We start from the raw sequence: 18,330 nt of genomic DNA, 5'->3' as shown, positions 1-18,330 counted from the left end.
TCCATGAGGCCCCGCTGTGTCACAATGGACCTATGGTTCCATGATGTTGCGTGGTGTCACCGTGCTCTTCTTGAATCCGCAGTGTAACCATGGACCATTGGTTCCATGCGGCCGTGTCACAATGGGCTCCTTGATTCCATGATTCCCCACGGTGTCACAATGGAGCCTTGTTTCTAGGAGGTTCTGTATTGTCACAATTGCCTCCTTGATGCCATCAGCCCCTGCAGTGTCACAATGGCTCCTTGGTTCCATGAGGAACACAATAGCTTGGCATAAGCATTGAGCAACAGCTGCTGAACACACCTGGCAACATCTGCTTGCATCAAAAGAGGGCTTCAAGCTGACAATGGCACCAGCAGCTTCCATCTGCAACAGAGACCCAGGAAAGGACAGGCTGTGCCGGTTTGGACAAATGTGGAGGAAAATATCCTCTGATAGAAGGCAGGTTACACCCAGCCCTCCCCCACCAGCTTCGGGAAAAAAGAATTTTCCTGGGAAGAAAGTGAAAGAGATAAAAACCATTTTTTTAACAAACACCCAGGAAAAGGAGAACAATGCTAAATATTAAAAGCTCTCGCTGTGCAGAGAAAGCTGGGATAATTTGAGAGTCCTTCCGTGTTTCGGTGGGGTCTCCTGAAACATCCATAGACAGCGAGGCCCGTGCAAAGAAATAGGGAGCCATTCATGAGAGAAGTTTCAGAGCTCTTTCTTCTCCAGCCACATGGGCGGGGCACTGCCAAAGAGCTGAGCAGTCACGGCACAACCAGGGCCCTCCTGGCACAGGGCAACACAAAATAAGCAGTGCTGAACAGGATTAGGGCACATGTCAGCAGGGAGCAGGGAGACCCCGTGCCCAGGCCATGCCTCTACCCCAGGGTCCCCTCTCCCATGACCTCATGGCAGGGGGGAGGAACCCCAACACTTCCGTAGGTGCAGTCTCTCTCCTCCTCCTTGCAGCTGGCTCATGGGCCCACATTCAGGGCCCCCACCTCGGGAGAAAATTCTCCCAATGTGCTCTGATGTTGAAAGAGTCAAGAAGAGAAGAAGGGAAAAAAACCCCCAAAGTCCCAGGAAAACAAAGTTCAACTCTCCATCTCCCCCCAGAGAAAAGGAGCTGAAAACTGGCTAAAAAGAAACAAAGTTGCTTCCTCTGCTCTTGCTGCAAGCAGGATGCAGAGGAGTGTGTATGTGTGTCCTTGAACAAACGCTCTGAGAAGTTTGTCCGGTTTTTTTTCCTCTCCCCCCTCTCAGGCTCAGTTGAAAGGCACAGAAATGCACAAAGTTCACTTCTGGGCATAGAGCAGCAATAGGGGATACACATGATAAAGTCACCCCAAGACACAGGGACAGAGAATTCAGTGGAAAGACTCCGAGAATTCTGCTCCCAGAGATCATTCATTCCTGCTCACCCTGACCCTTGTAGAAAGGGGACATCGTTCCCGGCAGCCTGTACTGAGCATGTGGCTCCTGAGTGGGGTTTGTTGTTTGGGAAACCTGCTCCGGCTTTTCCATTCTTTCCTTCCAAACAGGAAAACTTCTCCTGGGGCTGTGTGCAGGCAGAGCCCTGAGGAGAGCAGGTGGCACATGGTGCGCTGGGCTGGGACAGCCAGCTGCAGAGCTCAAGGGAAGAAGCCCAAAGTGTCACAATGGCTCCTTGCCTTCACATGCAACACCTGGGTCACAATGGTCTCCTTGATTCCATGAGGCCCCACTGTGTCACAATGGCTCCTTGGTTCCATCGGGTTCCGCAGTGTCACCATGGTCTCCTTTGATCCGCACTGTCATCATGGACAATTGGTTCCATGAGGCCCCGCAGTGTCACAATGGTCCCTTGCTTCCATAGGTTTGATGTTGTAACAATGGACTCCTTGCTTCTATGAGCTAACCTGCTTTTTGCAGAGGTGTCTTTGGTTCCAACAAGGCCCCGCTGTGTCTCAGTGCACCCTGGCTTCCATGTGGATCTGGAGCATCACAAAGGCTCCTTGGTTCCACCAGGTCCTGCTGTGTCACAATGGGTCCTGTGGTCCCTGAGGCCCTCCAAAGTCATCATGGAGGCTTGCTTCCATGAGGTTCCATTATGTGCCAGTGGTCATCTTGGTTCCAGGAGTTTCCTTAGTGTCACAATGCTCTCCATGCTTCCATGATTCCCCACAATGTCACAATGCTCTCCATGCTTCCATTAGGCCCTGCTTTGCCACAATGGTCCCCTTGTTTCCATGAGGCCCCGCTGTGTCACAATGGACCTATGGTTCCATGATGTTGCGTGGTGTCACCGTGCTCTTCTTGAATCCGCCGTGTAACCATGGACCATTGGTTCCATGCGGCCTGGCCGTGTCACAATGGGCTCCGTGATTCCATGATTCCCCACGGTGTCACAATGGAGCCTTGTTTCTAGGAGGTTCTGTACTGTCACAATTGCCTCCTTGATGCCATCAGCCCCTGCAGTGTACCAATGGCTCCTTGGTTCCATGAGGAACACAATAGCTTGGCATAAGCATTGAGCAACAGCTGCTGAACACACCTGGCAACATCTGCTTGCATCAAAAGAGGGCTTCAAGCTGACAATGGCACCAGCAGCTTCCATCTGCAACAGACACCCAGGGAAAGGACAGGCTGTGCCGGTTTGGACAAATGTGGAGGAAAATATCCTCTGATAGAAGGCAGGTTACACCCAGCCCTCCCCCACCAGCTTCGGGAAAAAAGAATTTTCCTGGGAAGAAAGTGAAAGAGATAAAAACCATTTTTTTAACAAACACCCAGGAAAAGGAGAACAATGCTAAATATTAAAAGCTCTCGCTGTGCAGAGAAAGCTGGGATAATTTGAGAGTCCTTCCGTGTTTCGGTGGGGTCTCCTGAAACATCCATAGACAGCGAGGCCCGTGCAAAGAAATAGGGAGCCATTCATGAGAGAAGTTTCAGAGCTCTTTCTTCTCCAGCCACATGGGCGGGGCACTGCCAAAGAGCTGAGCAGTCACGGCACAACCAGGGCCCTCCTGGCACAGGGCAACACAAAATAAGCAGTGCTGAACAGGATTAGGGCACATGTGAGCAGGGAGCAGGGAGACCCCGTGCCCAGGCCATGCCTCTACCCCAGGGTCCCCTCTCCCATGACCTCATGGCAGGGGGGAGGAACCCCAACACTTCCGGAGGTGCAGTCTCTCTCCTCCTCCTTGCAGCTGGCTCATGGGCCCACATTCAGGGCCCCCACCTCGGGAGAAAATTCTCCCAATGTGCTCTGATGTTGAAAGAGTCAAGAAGAGAAGAAGGGAAAAAAACCCCCAAAGTCCCAGGAAAACAAAGTTCAACTCTCCATCTCCCTCCAGAGAAAAGGAGCTGAAAACTGGCTAAAAAGAAACAAAGTTGCTTCCTCCGCTCTTGCTGCAAGCAGGATGCAGAGGAGTGTGTATGTGTGTCCTTGAACAAACGCTCTGAGAAGTTTGTCCGGTTTTTTTTTCCTCTCCCCCCTCTCAGGCTCAGTTGAAAGGCACAGAAATGCACAAAGTTCACTTCTGGGCATAGAGCAGCAATAGGGGATACACATGATAAAGTCACCCCAAGACACAGGGACAGAGAATTCAGTGGAAAGACTCCGAGAATTCTGCTCCCAGAGATCATTCATTCCTGCTCACCCTGACCCTTGTAGAAAGGGGACATCGTTCCCGGCAGCCTGTACTGAGCATGTGGCTCCTGAGTGGGGTTTGTTGTTTAGGAAACCTGCTCAGGCTTTTCCATTCTTTCCTTCCAAACAGGAAAACTTCTCCTGGGGCTGTGTGCAGGCAGAGCCCTGAGGAGAGCAGGTGGCACATGGTGCGCTGGGCTGGGACAGCCAGCTGCAGAGCTCAAGGGAAGAAGCCCAAAGTGTCACAATGGCTCCTTGCCTTCCCATGCAACACCTGGGTCACAATGGTCTCCTTGATTCCATGAGGCCCCACTGTGTCACAATGGCTCCTTGGTTCCATCGGGTTCCGCAGTGTCACCATGGTCTCCTTTGATCCGCACTGTCATCATGGACAATTGGTTCCATGAGGCCCCGCAGTGTCACAATGGTCCCTTGGTTCCATAGGTTTGATGTTGTAACAATGGACTCCTTGCTTCTATGAGCTAGCCTGCTTTTTGCAGAGGTGTCTTTGGTTCCAACAAGGCCCCGCTGTGTCTCAGTGCACCCTGGCTTCCATGTGGATCTGGAGCATCACAAAGGCTCCTTGGTTCCACCAGGTCCTGCTGTGTCACAATGGGTCCTGTGGTCCCTGAGGCCCTCCAAAGTCATCATGGAGGCTTGGTTCCATGAGGTTCCATTATGTGCCAGTGGTCATCTTGGTTCCAGGAGTTTCCTTAGTGTCACAATGCTCTCCATGCTTCCATGATTCCCCACAATGTCACAATGCTCTCCATGCTTCCATTAGGCCCTGCTTTGCCACAATGGTCCCCTTGTTTCCATGAGGCCCCGCTGTGTCACAATGGACCTATGGTTCCATGATGTTGCGTGGTGTCACCGTGCTCTTCTTGAATCCGCCGTGTAACCATGGACCATTGGTTCCATGCGGCCTGGCCGTGTCACAATGGGCTCCGTGATTCCATGATTCCCCACGGTGTCACAATGGAGCCTTGTTTCTAGGAGGTTCTGTACTGTCACAATTGCCTCCTTGATGCCATCAGCCCCTGCAGTGTACCAATGGCTCCTTGGTTCCATGAGGAACACAATAGCTTGGCATAAGCATTGAGCAACAGCTGCTGAACACACCTGGCAACATCTGCTTGCATCAAAAGAGGGCTTCAAGCTGACAATGGCACCAGCAGCTTCCATCTGACACAGACACCCAGGAAAGGACAGGCTGTGCCGGTTTGGACAAATGTGGAGGAAAATATCCTCTGATAGAAGGCAGGTTACACCCAGCCCTCCCCCACCAGCTTCAGGAAAAAAGAATTTTCCTGGGAAGAAAGTGAAAGAGATAAAAACCATTTTTTTAACAAACACCCAGGAAAAGGAGAACAATGCTAAATATTAAAAGCTCTCGCTGTGCAGAGAAAGCTGGGATAATTTGAGAGTCCTTCCGTGTTTCGGTGGGGTCTCCTGAAACATCCATAGACAGCGAGGCCCGTGCAAAGAAATAGGGAGCCATTCATGAGAGAAGTTTCAGAGCTCTTTCTTCTCCAGCCACATGGGCGGGGCACTGCCAAAGAGCTGAGCAGTCACGGCACAACCAGGGCCCTCCTGGCACAGGGCAACACAAAATAAGCAGTGCTGAACAGGATTAGGGCACATGTCAGCAGGGAGCAGGGAGACCCCGTGCCCAGGCCATGCCTCTACCCCAGGGTCCCCTCTCCCATGACCTCATGGCAGGGGGGAGGAACCCCAACACTTCCGGAGGTGTAGTCTCTCTCCTCCTCCTTGCAGCTGGCTCATGGGCCCACATTCAGGGCCCCCACCTCGGGAGAAAATTCTCCCAATGTGCTCTGATGTTGAAAGAGTCAAGAAGAGAAGAAGGGAAAAAAACCCCCAAAGTCCCAGGAAAACAAAGTTCAACTCTCCATCTCCCTCCAGAGAAAAGGAGCTGAAAACTGGCTAAAAAGAAACAAAGTTGCTTCCTCCGCTCTTGCTGCAAGCAGGATGCAGAGGAGTGTGTATGTGTGTCCTTGAACAAACGCTCTGAGAAGTTTGTCCGGTTTTTTTTTCCTCTCCCCCCTCTCAGGCTCAGTTGAAAGGCACAGAAATGCACAAAGTTCACTTCTGGGCATAGAGCAGCAATAGGGGATACACATGATAAAGTCACCCCAAGACACAGGGACAGAGAATTCAGTGGAAAGACTCCGAGAATTCTGCTCCCAGAGATCATTCATTCCTGCTCACCCTGACCCTTGTAGAAAGGGGACATCGTTCCCGGCAGCCTGTACTGAGCATGTGGCTCCTGAGTGGGGTTTGTTGTTTGGGAAACCTGCTCCGGCTTTTCCATTCTTTCCTTCCAAACAGGAAAACTTCTCCTGGGGCTGTGTGCAGGCAGAGCCCTGAGGAGAGCAGGTGGCACATGGTGCGCTGGGCTGGGACAGCCAGCTGCAGAGCTCAAGGGAAGAAGCCCAAAGTGTCACAATGGCTCCTTGCCTTCCCATGCAACACCTGGGTCACAATGGTCTCCTTGATTCCATGAGGCCCCACTGTGTCACAATGGCTCCTTGGTTCCATCGGGTTCCACAGTGTCACCATGGTCTCCTTTGATCCGCACTGTCATCATGGACAATTGGTTCCATGAGGCCCCGCAGTGTCACAATGGTCCCTTGGTTGCATAGCTTTTACGTTGTAACAATGGACTCCTTGCTTCTATGAGCTAGCCTGCTTTTTGCAGAGGTGTCTTTGGTTCCAACAAGGCCCCGCTGTGTCTCAGTGCACCCTGGCTTCCATGTGGATCTGGAGTATCACAAAGGCTCCTTGGTTCCACCAGGTCCTGCTGTGTCACAATGGGTCCTGTGGTCCCTGAGGCCCTCCAAAGTCATCATGGAGGCTTGCTTCCATGAGGTTCCATTATGTGCCAGTGGTCATCTTGGTTCCAGGAGTTTCCTTAGTGTCACAATGCTCTCCATGCTTCCATGATTCCCCACAATGTCACAATGCTCTCCATGCTTCCATTAGGCCCTGCTTTGCCACAATGGTCCCCTTGTTTCCATGAGGCCCCGCTGTGTCACAATGGACCTATGGTTCCAGGATGTTGCGTGGTGTCACCGTGCTCTTCTTGAATCCGCAGTGTAACCATGGACCATTGGTTCCATGCGGCCTGGCCGTGTCACAATGGGCTCCGTGATTCCATGATTCCCCACGGTGTCACAATGGAGCCTTGTTTCTAGGAGGTTCTGTACTGTCACAATTGCCTCCTTGATGCCATCAGCCCCTGCAGTGTCACAATGGCTCCTTGGTTCCATGAGGAACACAATAGCTTGGCATAAGCATTGAGCAACAGCTGCTGAACACACCTGGCAACATCTGCTTGCATCAAAAGAGGGCTTCAAGCTGACAATGGCACCAGCAGCTTCCATCTGACACAGACACCCAGGAAAGGACAGGCTGTGCCAGTTTGGACAAATGTGGAGGAAAATATCCTCTGATAGAAGGCAGGTTACACCCAGCCCTCCCCCACCAGCTTCGGGAAAAAAGAATTTTCCTGGGAAGAAAGTGAAAGAGATAAAAACCATTTTTTTAACAAACACCCAGGAAAAGGAGAACAATGCTAAATATTAAAAGCTCTCGCTGTGCAGAGAAAGCTGGGATAATTTGAGAGTCCTTCCGTGTTTCGGTGGGGTCTCCTGAAACATCCATAGACAGCGAGGCCCGTGCAAAGAAATAGGGAGCGATTCTTGAGAGAAGTTTCAGAGCTCTTTCTTCTCCAGCCACATGGGCGGGGCACTGCCAAAGAACTGAGCAATCACGGCACAACCAGGGCCCTCCTGGCACAGGGCAACACAAAATAAGCAGTGCTGAACAGGATTAGGGCACATGTGAGCAGGGAGCAGGGAGACCCCGTGCCCAGGCCATGCCTCTACCCCAGGGTCCCCTCTCCCATGACCTCATGGCAGGGGGGAGGAACCCCAACACTTCCGGAGGTGTAGTCTCTCTCCTCCTCCTTGCAGCTGGCTCATGGGCCCACATTCAGGGCCCCCACCTCGGGAGAAAATTCTCCCAATGTGCTCTGATGTTGAAAGAGTCAAGAAGAGAAGAAGGGAAAAAAACCCCCAAAGTCCCAGGAAAACAAAGTTCAACTCTCCATCTCCCCCCAGAGAAAAGGAGCTGAAAACTGGCTAAAAAGAAACAAAGTTGCTTCCTCCACTCTTGCTGCAAGCAGGATGCAGAGGAGTGTGTATGTGTGTCCTTGAACAAACGCTCTGAGAAGTTTGTCCGGTTTTTTTTCCTCTCCCCCCTCTCAGGCTCAGTTGAAAGGCACAGAAATGCACAAAGTTCACTTCTGGGCATAGAGCAGCAATAGGGGATACACACGATAAAGTCACCCCAAGACACAGGGACAGAGAATTCAGTGGAAAGACTCCGAGAATTCTGCTCCCAGAGATCATTCATTCCTGCTCACCCTGACCCTTGTAGAAAGGGGACATCGTTCCCGGCAGCCTGTACTGAGCATGTGGCTCCTGAGTGGGGTTTGTTGTTTGGGAAACCTGCTCCGGCTTTTCCATTCTTTCCTTCCAAACAGGAAAACTTCTCCTGGGGCTGTGTGCAGGCAGAGCCCTGAGGAGAGCAGGTGGCACATGGTGCGCTGGGCTGGGACAGCCAGCTGCAGAGCTCAAGGGAAGAAGCCCAAAGTGTCACAATGGCTCCTTGCCTTCCCATGCAACACCTGGGTCACAATGGTCTCCTTGATTCCATGAGGCCCCACTGTGTCACAATGGCTCCTTGGTTCCATCGGGTTCCACAGTGTCACCATGGTCTCCTTTGATCCGCACTGTCATCATGGACAATTGGTTCCATGAGGCCCCGCAGTGTCACAATGGTCCCTTGGTTCCATAGGTTTGATGTTGTAACAATGGACTCCTTGCTTCTATGAGCTAGCCTGCTTTTTGCAGAGGTGTCTTTGGTTCCAACAAGGCCCCGCTGTGTCTCAGTGCACCCTGGCTTCCATGTGGATCTGGAGCATCACAAAGGCTCCTTGGTTCCACCAGGTCCTGCTGTGTCACAATGGGTCCTGTGGTCCCTGAGGCCCTCCAAAGTCATCATGGAGGCTTGCTTCCATGAGGTTCCATTATGTGCCAGTGGTCATCTTGGTTCCAGGAGTTTCCTTAGTGTCACAATGCTCTCCATGCTTCCATGATTCCCCACAATGTCACAATGCTCTCCATGCTTCCATTAGGCCCTGCTTTGCCACAATGGTCCCCTTGTTTCCATGAGGCCCCGCTGTGTCACAATGGACCTATGGTTCCAGGATGTTGCGTGGTGTCACCGTGCTCTTCTTGAATCCGCAGTGTAACCATGGACCATTGGTTCCATGCGGCCTGGCCGTGTCACAATGGGCTCCGTGATTCCATGATTCCCCACGGTGTCACAATGGAGCCTTGTTTCTAGGAGGTTCTGTACTGTCACAATTGCCTCCTTGATGCCATCAGCCCCTGCAGTGTCACAATGGCTCCTTGGTTCCATGAGGAACACAATAGCTTGGCATAAGCATTGAGCAACAGCTGCTGAACACACCTGGCAACATCTGCTTGCATCAAAAGAGGGCTTCAAGCTGACAATGGCACCAGCAGCTTCCATCTGCAACAGAGACCCAGGAAAGGACAGGCTGTGCCGGTTTGGACAAATGTGGAGGAAAATATCCTCTGATAGAAGGCAGGTTACACCCAGCCCTCCCCCACCAGCTTCAGGAAAAAAGAATTTTCCTGGGAAGAAAGTGAAAGAGATAAAAACCATTTTTTTAACAAACACCCAGGAAAAGGAGAACAATGCTAAATATTAAAAGCTCTCGCTGTGCAGAGAAAGCTGGGATAATTTGAGAGTCCTTCCGTGTTTCGGTGGGGTCTCCTGAAACATCCATAGACAGCGAGGCCCGTGCAAAGAAATAGGGAGCGATTCATGAGAGAAGTTTCAGAGCTCTTTCTTCTCCAGCCACATGGGCGGGGCACTGCCAAAGAACTGAGCAGTCACGGCACAACCAGGGCCCTCCTGGCACAGGGCAACACAAAATAAGCAGTGCTGAACAGGATTAGGGCACATGTCAGCAGGGAGCAGGGAGACCCCGTGCCCAGGCCATGCCTCTACCCCAGGGTCCCCTCTCCCATGACCTCATGGCAGGGGGGAGGAACCCCAACACTTCCGGAGGTGTAGTCTCTCTCCTCCTCCTTGCAGTTGGCTCATGGGCCCACATTCAGGGCCCCCACCTTGGGAGAAAATTCTCCCAATGTGGTCTGATGTTGAAAGAGTCAAGAAGAGAAGAAGGGAAAAAAACCCCCAAAGTCCCAGGAAAACAAAGTTCAACTCTCCATCTCCCCCCAGAGAAAAGGAGCTGAAAACTGGCTAAAAAGAAACAAAGTTGCTTCCTCCACTCTTGCTGCAAGCAGGATGCAGAGGAGTGTGTATGTGTGTCCTTGAACAAACGCTCTGAGAAGTTTGTCCGGTTTTTTTTCCTCTCCCCCCTCTCAGGCTCAGTTGAAAGGCACAGAAATGCACAAAGTTCACTTCTGGGCATAGAGCAGCAATAGGGGATACACATGATAAAGTCACCCCAAGACACAGGGACAGAGAATTCAGTGGAAAGACTCCGAGAATTCTGCTCCCAGAGATCATTCATTCCTGCTCACCCTGACCCTTGTAGAAAGGGGACATCGTTCCCGGCAGCCTGTACTGAGCATGTGGCTCCTGAGTGGGGTTTGTTGTTTGGGAAACCTGCTCCGGCTTTTCCATTCTTTCCTTCCAAACAGGAAAACTTCTCCTGGGGCTGTGTGCAGGCAGAGCCCTGAGGAGAGCAGGTGGCACATGGTGCGCTGGGCTGGGACAGCCAGCTGCAGAGCTCAAGGGAAGAAGCCCAAAGTGTCACAATGGCTCCTTGCCTTCCCATGCAACACCTGGGTCACAATGGTCTCCTTGATTCCATGAGGCCCCACTGTGTCACAATGGCTCCTTGGTTTCATCGGGTTCCACAGTGTCACCATGGTCTCCTTTGATCCGCACTGTCATCATGGACAATTGGTTCCATGAGGCCCCGCAGTGTCACAATGGTCCCTTGGTTCCATAGGTTTGATGTTGTAACAATGGACTCCTTGCTTCTATGAGCTAGCCTGCTTTTTGCAGAGGTGTCTTTGGTTCCAACAAGGCCCCGCTGTGTCTCAGTGCACCCTGGCTTCCATGTGGATCTGGAGCATCACAAAGGCTCCTTGGTTCCACCAGGTCCTGCTGTGTCACAATGGGTCCTGTGGTCCCTGAGGCCCTCCAAAGTCATCATGGAGGCTTGGTTCCATGAGGTTCCATTATGTGCCAGTGGTCATCTTGGTTCCAGGAGTTTCCTTAGTGTCACAATGCTCTCCATGCTTCCATGATTCCCCACAATGTCCCAATGCTCTCCATGCTTCCATTAGGCCCTGCTTTGCCACAATGGTCCCCTTGTTTCCATGAGGCCCCGCTGTGTCACAATGGACCTATGGTTCCAGGATGTTGCGTGGTGTCACCGTGCTCTTCTTGAATCCGCAGTGTAACCATGGACCATTGGTTCCATGCGGCCTGGCCGTGTCACAATGGGCTCCGTGATTCCATGATTCCCCATGGTGTCACAATGGAGCCTTGTTTCTAGGAGGTTCTGTACTGTCACAATTGCCTCCTTGATGCCATCAGCCCCTGCAGTGTCACAATGGCTCCTTGGTTCCATGAGGAACACAATAGCTTGGCATAAGCATTGAGCAACAGCTGCTGAACACACCTGGCAACATCTGCTTGCATCAAAAGAGGGCTTCAAGCTGACAATGGCACCAGCAGCTTCCATCTGCAACAGAGACCCAGGAAAGGACAGGCTGTGCCGGTTTGGACAAATGTGGAGGAAAATATCCTCTGATAGAAGGCAGGTTACACCCAGCCCTCCCCCACCAGCTTCAGGAAAAAAGAATTTTCCTGGGAAGAAAGTGAAAGAGATAAAAACCATTTTTTTAACAAACACCCAGGAAAAGGAGAACAATGCTAAATATTAAAAGCTCTCGCTGTGCAGAGAAAGCTGGGATAATTTGAGAGTCCTTCCGTGTTTCGGTGGGGTCTCCTGAAACATCCATAGACAGCGAGGCCCGTGCAAAGAAATAGGGAGCGATTCATGAGAGAAGTTTCAGAGCTCTTTCTTCTCCAGCCACATGGGCGGGGCACTGCCAAAGAACTGAGCAGTCACGGCACAACCAGGGCCCTCCTGGCACAGGGCAACACAAAATAAGCAGTGCTGAACAGGATTAGGGCACATGTCAGCAGGGAGCAGGGAGACCCCGTGCCCAGGCCATGCCTCTACCCCAGGGTCCCCTCTCCCATGACCTCATGGCAGGGGGGAGGAACCCCAACACTTCCGGAGGTGTAGTCTCTCTCCTCCTCCTTGCAGTTGGCTCATGGGCCCACATTCAGGGCCCCCACCTCGGGAGAAAATTCTCCCAATGTGGTCTGATGTTGAAAGAGTCAAGAAGAGAAGAAGGGAAAAAAACCCCCAAAGTCCCAGGAAAACAAAGTTCAACTCTCCATCTCCCCCCAGAGAAAAGGAGCTGAAAACTGGCTAAAAAGAAACAAAGTTGCTTCCTCCACTCTTGCTGCAAGCAGGATGCAGAGGAGTGTGTATGTGTGTCCTTGAACAAACGCTCTGAGAAGTTTGTCCGGTTTTTTTTCCTCTCCCCCCTCTCAGGCTCAGTTGAAAGGCACAGAAATGCACAAAGTTCACTTCTGGGCATAGAGCAGCAATAGGGGATACACATGATAAAGTCACCCCAAGACACAGGGACAGAGAATTCAGTGGAAAGACTCCGAGAATTCTGCTCCCAGAGATCATTCATTCCTGCTCACCCTGACCCTTGTAGAAAGGGGACATCGTTCCCGGCAGCCTGTACTGAGCATGTGGCTCCTGAGTGGGGTTTGTTGTTTGGGAAACCTGCTCCGGCTTTTCCATTCTTTCCTTCCAAACAGGAAAACTTCTCCTGGGGCTGTGTGCAGGCAGAGCCCTGAGGAGAGCAGGTGGCACATGGTGCGCTGGGCTGGGACAGCCAGCTGCAGAGCTCAAGGGAAGAAGCCCAAAGTGTCACAATGGCTCCTTGCCTTCACATGCAACACCTGGGTCACAATGGTCTCCTTGATTCCATGAGGCCCCACTGTGTCACAATGGCTCCTTGGTTCCATCGGGTTCCGCAGTGTCACCATGGTCTCTTTTGATCCGCATTGTCATCATGGACAATTGGTTCCATGAGGCCCCGCAGTGTCACAATGGTCCCTTGGTTCCATAGGTTTGATGTTGTAACAATGGACTCCTTGCTTCTATGAGCTAGCCTGCTTTTTGCAGAGGTGTCTTTGGTTCCAACAAGGCCCCGCTGTGTCTCAGTGCACCCTGGCTTCCATGTGGATCTGGAGTATCACAAAGGCTCCTTGGTTCCACCAGGTCCTGCTGTGTCACAATGGGTCCTGTGGTCCCCAAGGCCCTCCAAAGTCATCATGGAGGCTTGGTTCCATGAGGTTCCATTATGTGCCAGTGGTCATCTTGGTTCCAGGAGTTTCCTTAGTGTCACAATGCTCTCCATGCTTCCATGATTCCCCACAATGTCACAATGCTCTCCATGCTTCCATTAGGCCCTTCTTTGCCACAATGGTCCCCTTGTTTCCATGAGGCCCCGCTGTGTCACAATGGACCTATGGTTCCATGATGTTGCGTGGTGTCACCGTGCTCTTCTTGAATCCGCAGTGTAACCATGGACCATTGGTTCCATGCGGCCTGGCCGTGTCACAATGGGCTCCGTGATTCCATGATTCCCCACGGTGTCACAATGGAGCCTTGTTTCTAGGAGGTTCTGTATTGTCACAATTGCCTCCTTGATGCCATCAGCCCCTGCCGTGTCACAATGGCTCCTTGGTTCCATGAGGAACACAATAGCTTGGCATAAGCATTGAGCAACAGCTGCTGAACACACCTGGCAACATCTGCTTGCATCAAAAGAGGGCTTCAAGCTGACAATGGCACCAGCAGCTTCCATCTGCAACAGAGACCCAGGAAAGGACAGGCTGTGCCGGTTTGGACAAATGTGGAGGAAAATATCCTCTGATAGAAGGCAGGTTACACCCAGCCCTCCCCCACCAGCTTCGGGAAAAAAGAATTTTCCTGGGAAGAAAGTGAAAGAGATAAAAACCATTTTTTTAACAAACACCCAGGAAAAGGAGAACAATGCTAAATATTAAAAGCTCTCGCTGTGCAGAGAAAGCTGGGATAATTTGAGAGTCCTTCCGTGTTTCGGTGGGGTCTCCTGAAACATCCATAGACAGCGAGGCCCGTGCAAAGAAATAGGGAGCCATTCATGAGAGAAGTTTCAGAGCTCTTTCTTCTCCAGCCACATGGGCGGGGCACTGCCAAAGAGCTGAGCAGTCACGGCACAACCAGGGCCCTCCTGGCACAGGGCAACACAAAATAAGCAGTGCTGAACAGGATTAGGGCACATGTCAGCAGGGAGCAGGGAGACCCCGTGCCCAGGCCATGCCTCTACCCCAGGGTCCCCTCTCCCATGACCTCATGGCAGGGGGGAGGAACCCCAACACTTCCGTAGGTGTAGTCTCTCTCCTCCTCCTTGCAGTTGGCTCATGGGCCCACATTCAGGGCCCCCACCTCGGGAGAAAATTCTCCCAATGTGCTCTGATGTTGAAAGAGTCAAGAAGAGAAGAAGGGAAAAAAACCCCCAAAGTCCCAGGAAAACAAAGTTCAACTCTCCATCTCCCCCCAGAGAAAAGGAGCTGAAAACTGGCTAAAAAGAAACAAAGTTGCTTCCTCTGCTCTTGCTGCAAGCAGGATGCAGAGGAGTGTGTATGTGTGTCCTTGAACAAACGCTCTGAGAAGTTTGTCCGGTTTTTTTTCCTCTCCCCCCTCTCAGGCTCAGTTGAAAGGCACAGAAATGCACAAAGTTCACTTCTGGGCATAGAGCAGCAATAGGGGATACACATGATAAAGTCACCCCAAGACACAGGGACAGAGAATTCAGTGGAAAGACTCCGAGAATTCTGCTCCCAGAGATCATTCATTCCTGCTCACCCTGACCCTTGTAGAAAGGGGACATCGTTCCCGGCAGCCTGTACTGAGCATGTGGCTCCTGAGTGGGGTTTGTTGTTTGGGAAACCTGCTCCGGCTTTTCCATTCTTTCCTTCCAAACAGGAAAACTTCTCCTGGGGCTGTGTGCAGGCAGAGCCCTGAGGAGAGCAGGTGGCACATGGTGCGCTGGGCTGGGACAGCCAGCTGCAGAGCTCAAGGGAAGAAGCCCAAAGTGTCACAATGGCTCCTTGCCTTCACATGCAACACCTGGGTCACAATGGTCTCCTTGATTCCATGAGGCCCCACTGTGTCACAATGGCTCCTTGGTTCCATCAGGTTCCGCAGTGTCACCATGGTCTCTTTTGATCCGCACTGTCATCATGGACAATTGGTTCCATGAGGCCCCGCAGTGTCACAATGGTCCCTTGCTTCCATAGGTTTGATGTTGTAACAATGGACTCCTTGCTTCTATGAGCTAGCCTGCTTTTTGCAGAGGTGTCTTTGGTTCCAACAAGGCCCCGCTGTGTCTCAGTGCACCCTGGCTTCCATGTGGATCTGGAGTATCACAAAGGCTCCTTGGTTCCACCAGGTCCTGCTGTGTCACAATGGGTCCTGTGGTCCCTGAGGCCCTCCAAAGTCATCATGGAGGCTTGCTTCCATGAGGTTCCATTATGTGCCAGTGGTCATCTTGGTTCCAGGAGTTTCCTTAGTGTCACAATGCTCTCCATGCTTCCATGATTCCCCACAATGTCCCAATGCTCTCCATGCTTCCATTAGGCCCTGCTTTGCCACAATGGTCCCCTTGTTTCCATGAGGCCCCGCTGTGTCACAATGGACCTATGGTTCCATGATGTTGTGTGGTGTCACCGTGCTCTTCTTGAATCCGCAGTGTAACCATGGACCATTGGTTCCATGCGGCCTGGCCGTGTCACAATGGGCTCCGTGATTCCATGATTCCCCACGGTGTCACAATGGAGCCTTGTTTCTAGGAGGTTCTGTACTGTCACAATTGCCTCCTTGATGCCATCAGCCCCTGCAGTGTCACAATGGCTCCTTGGTTCCATGAGGAACACAATAGCTTGGCATAAGCATTGAGCAACAGCTGCTGAACACACCTGGCAACATCTGCTTGCATCAAAAGAGGGCTTCAAGCTGACAATGGCACCAGCAGCTTCCATCTGCAACAGAGACCCAGGAAAGGACAGGCTGTGCCGGTTTGGACAAATGTGGAGGAAAATATCCTCTGATAGAAGGCAGGTTACATCCAGCCCTCCCCCACCAGCTTCGGGAAAAAAGAATTTTCCTGGGAAGAAAGTGAAAGAGATAAAAACCATTTTTTTAACAAACACACAGGAAAAGGATAACAATGCTAAATATTAAAAGCTCTCGCTGTGCAGAGAAAGCTGGGATAATTTGAGAGTCCTTCCGTGTTTCGGTGGGGTCTCCTGAAACATCCATAGACAGCGAGGCCCGTGCAAAGAAATAGGGAGCGATTCTTGAGAGAAGTTTCAGAGCTCTTTCTTCTCCAGCCACATGGGCGGGGCACTGCCAAAGAACTGAGCAATCACGGCACAACCAGGGCCCTCCTGGCACAGGGCAACACAAAATAAGCAGTGCTGAACAGGATTAGGGCACATGTGAGCAGGGAGCAGGGAGACCCCGTGCCCAGGCCATGCCTCTACCCCAGGGTCCCCTCTCCCATGACCTCATGGCAGGGGGGAGGAACCCCAACACTTCCGTAGGTGTAGTCTCTCTCCTCCTCCTTGCAGCTGGCTCATGGGCCCACATTCAGGGCCCCCACCTCGGGAGAAAATTCTCCCAATGTGGTCTGATGTTGAAAGAGTCAAGAAGAGAAGAAGGGAAAAAAACCCCCAAAGTCCCAGGAAAGCAAAGTTCAACTCTCCATCTCCCCCCAGAGAAAAGGAGCTGAAAACTGGCTAAAAAGAAACAAAGTTGCTTCCTCCGCTCTTGCTGCAAGCAGGATGCAGAGGAGTGTGTATGTGTGTCCTTGAACAAACGCTCTGAGAAGTTTGTCCGGTTTTTTTTTCCTCTCCCCCCTCTCAGGCTCAGTTGAAAGGCACAGAAATGCACAAAGTTCACTTCTGGGCATAGAGTAGCAATAGGGGATACACATGATAAAGTCACCCCAAGACACAGGGACAGAGAATTCAGTGGAAAGACTCCGAGAATTCTGCTCCCAGAGATCATTCATTCCTGCTCACCCTGACCCTTGTAGAAAGGGGACCTCGTTCCAGGCAGCCTGTACTGAGCATGTGGCTCCTGAGTGGGGTTTGTTGTTTGGGAAATCTGCTCCGGCTTTTCCATTAATTCCTTCCAAACAGGAAAACTTCTCCTGGGGCTGTGTGCAGGCAGAGCCCTGAGGAGAGCAGGTGGCACATGGTGCGCTGGGCTGGGACAGCCAGCTGCAGAGCTCAAGGGAAGAAGCCCAAAGTGTCACAATGGCTCCTTGCCTTCACATGCAACACCTGGGTCACAATGGTCTCCTTGATTCCATGAGGCCCCACTGTGTCACAATGGCTCCTTGGTTCCATCAGGTTCCGCAGTGTCACCATGGTCTCTTTTGATCCGCATTGTCATCATGGACAATTGGTTCCATGAGGCCTCGCAGTGTCACAATGGTCCCTTGCTTCCATAGGTTTGATGTTGTAACAATGGACTCCTTGCTTCTATGAGCTAGCCTGCTTTTTGCAGAGGTGTCTTTGGTTCCAACAAGGCCCCGCTGTGTCTCAGTGCACCCTGGCTTCCATGTGGATCTGGAGTATCACAAAGGCTCCTTGGTTCCACCAGGTCCTGCTGTGTCACAATGGGTCCTGTGGTCCCCGAGGCCCTCCAAAGTTCACATGGAGGCTTGCTTCCATGAGGTTCCATTATGTGCCAGTGGTCATCTTGGTTCCAGGAGTTTCCTTAGTGTCACAATGCTCTCCATGCTTCCATGATTCCCCACAACGTCACAATGCTCCCCATGCTTCCATTAGGCCCTGCTTTGCCACAATGGTCCCCTTGTTTCCATGAGGCCCCGCTGTGTCACAATGGACCTATGGTTCCATGATGTTGCGTGGTGTCACCGTGCTCTTCTTGAATCCGCCGTGTAACCATGGACCATTGGTTCCATGCAGCCTGGCCGTGTCACAATGGGCTCCGTGATTCCATGATTCCCCACGGTGTCACAATGGAGCCTTGTTTCTAGGAGGTTCTGTACTGTCACAATTGCCTCCTTGATGCCATCAGCCCCTGCAGTGTCACAATGGCTCCTTGGTTCCATGAGGAACACAATAGCTTGGCATAAGCATTGAGCAACAGCTGCTGAACACACCTGGCAACATCTGCTTGCATCAAAAGAGGGCTTCAAGCTGACAATGGCACCAGCAGCTTCCATCTGCAACAGAGACCCAGGAAAGGACAGGCTGTGCCGATTTGGACAAATGTGGAGGAAAATATCCTCTGATAGAAGGCAGGTTACACCCAGCCCTCCCCCACCAGCTTCGGGAAAAAAGAATTTTCCTGGGAAGAAAGTGAAAGAGATAAAAACCATTTTTTTAACAAACACCCAGGAAAAGGAGAACAATGCTAAATATTAAAAGCTCTCGCTGTG

The sequence above is a fragment of the Aphelocoma coerulescens genome, chromosome 14 (assembly GCF_041296385.1).
Source record: "Aphelocoma coerulescens isolate FSJ_1873_10779 chromosome 14, UR_Acoe_1.0, whole genome shotgun sequence".
NCBI classification, from domain to species: Eukaryota; Metazoa; Chordata; class Aves; order Passeriformes; family Corvidae; genus Aphelocoma; species Aphelocoma coerulescens.
This window is presented reverse-complemented; position numbering follows the sequence as displayed.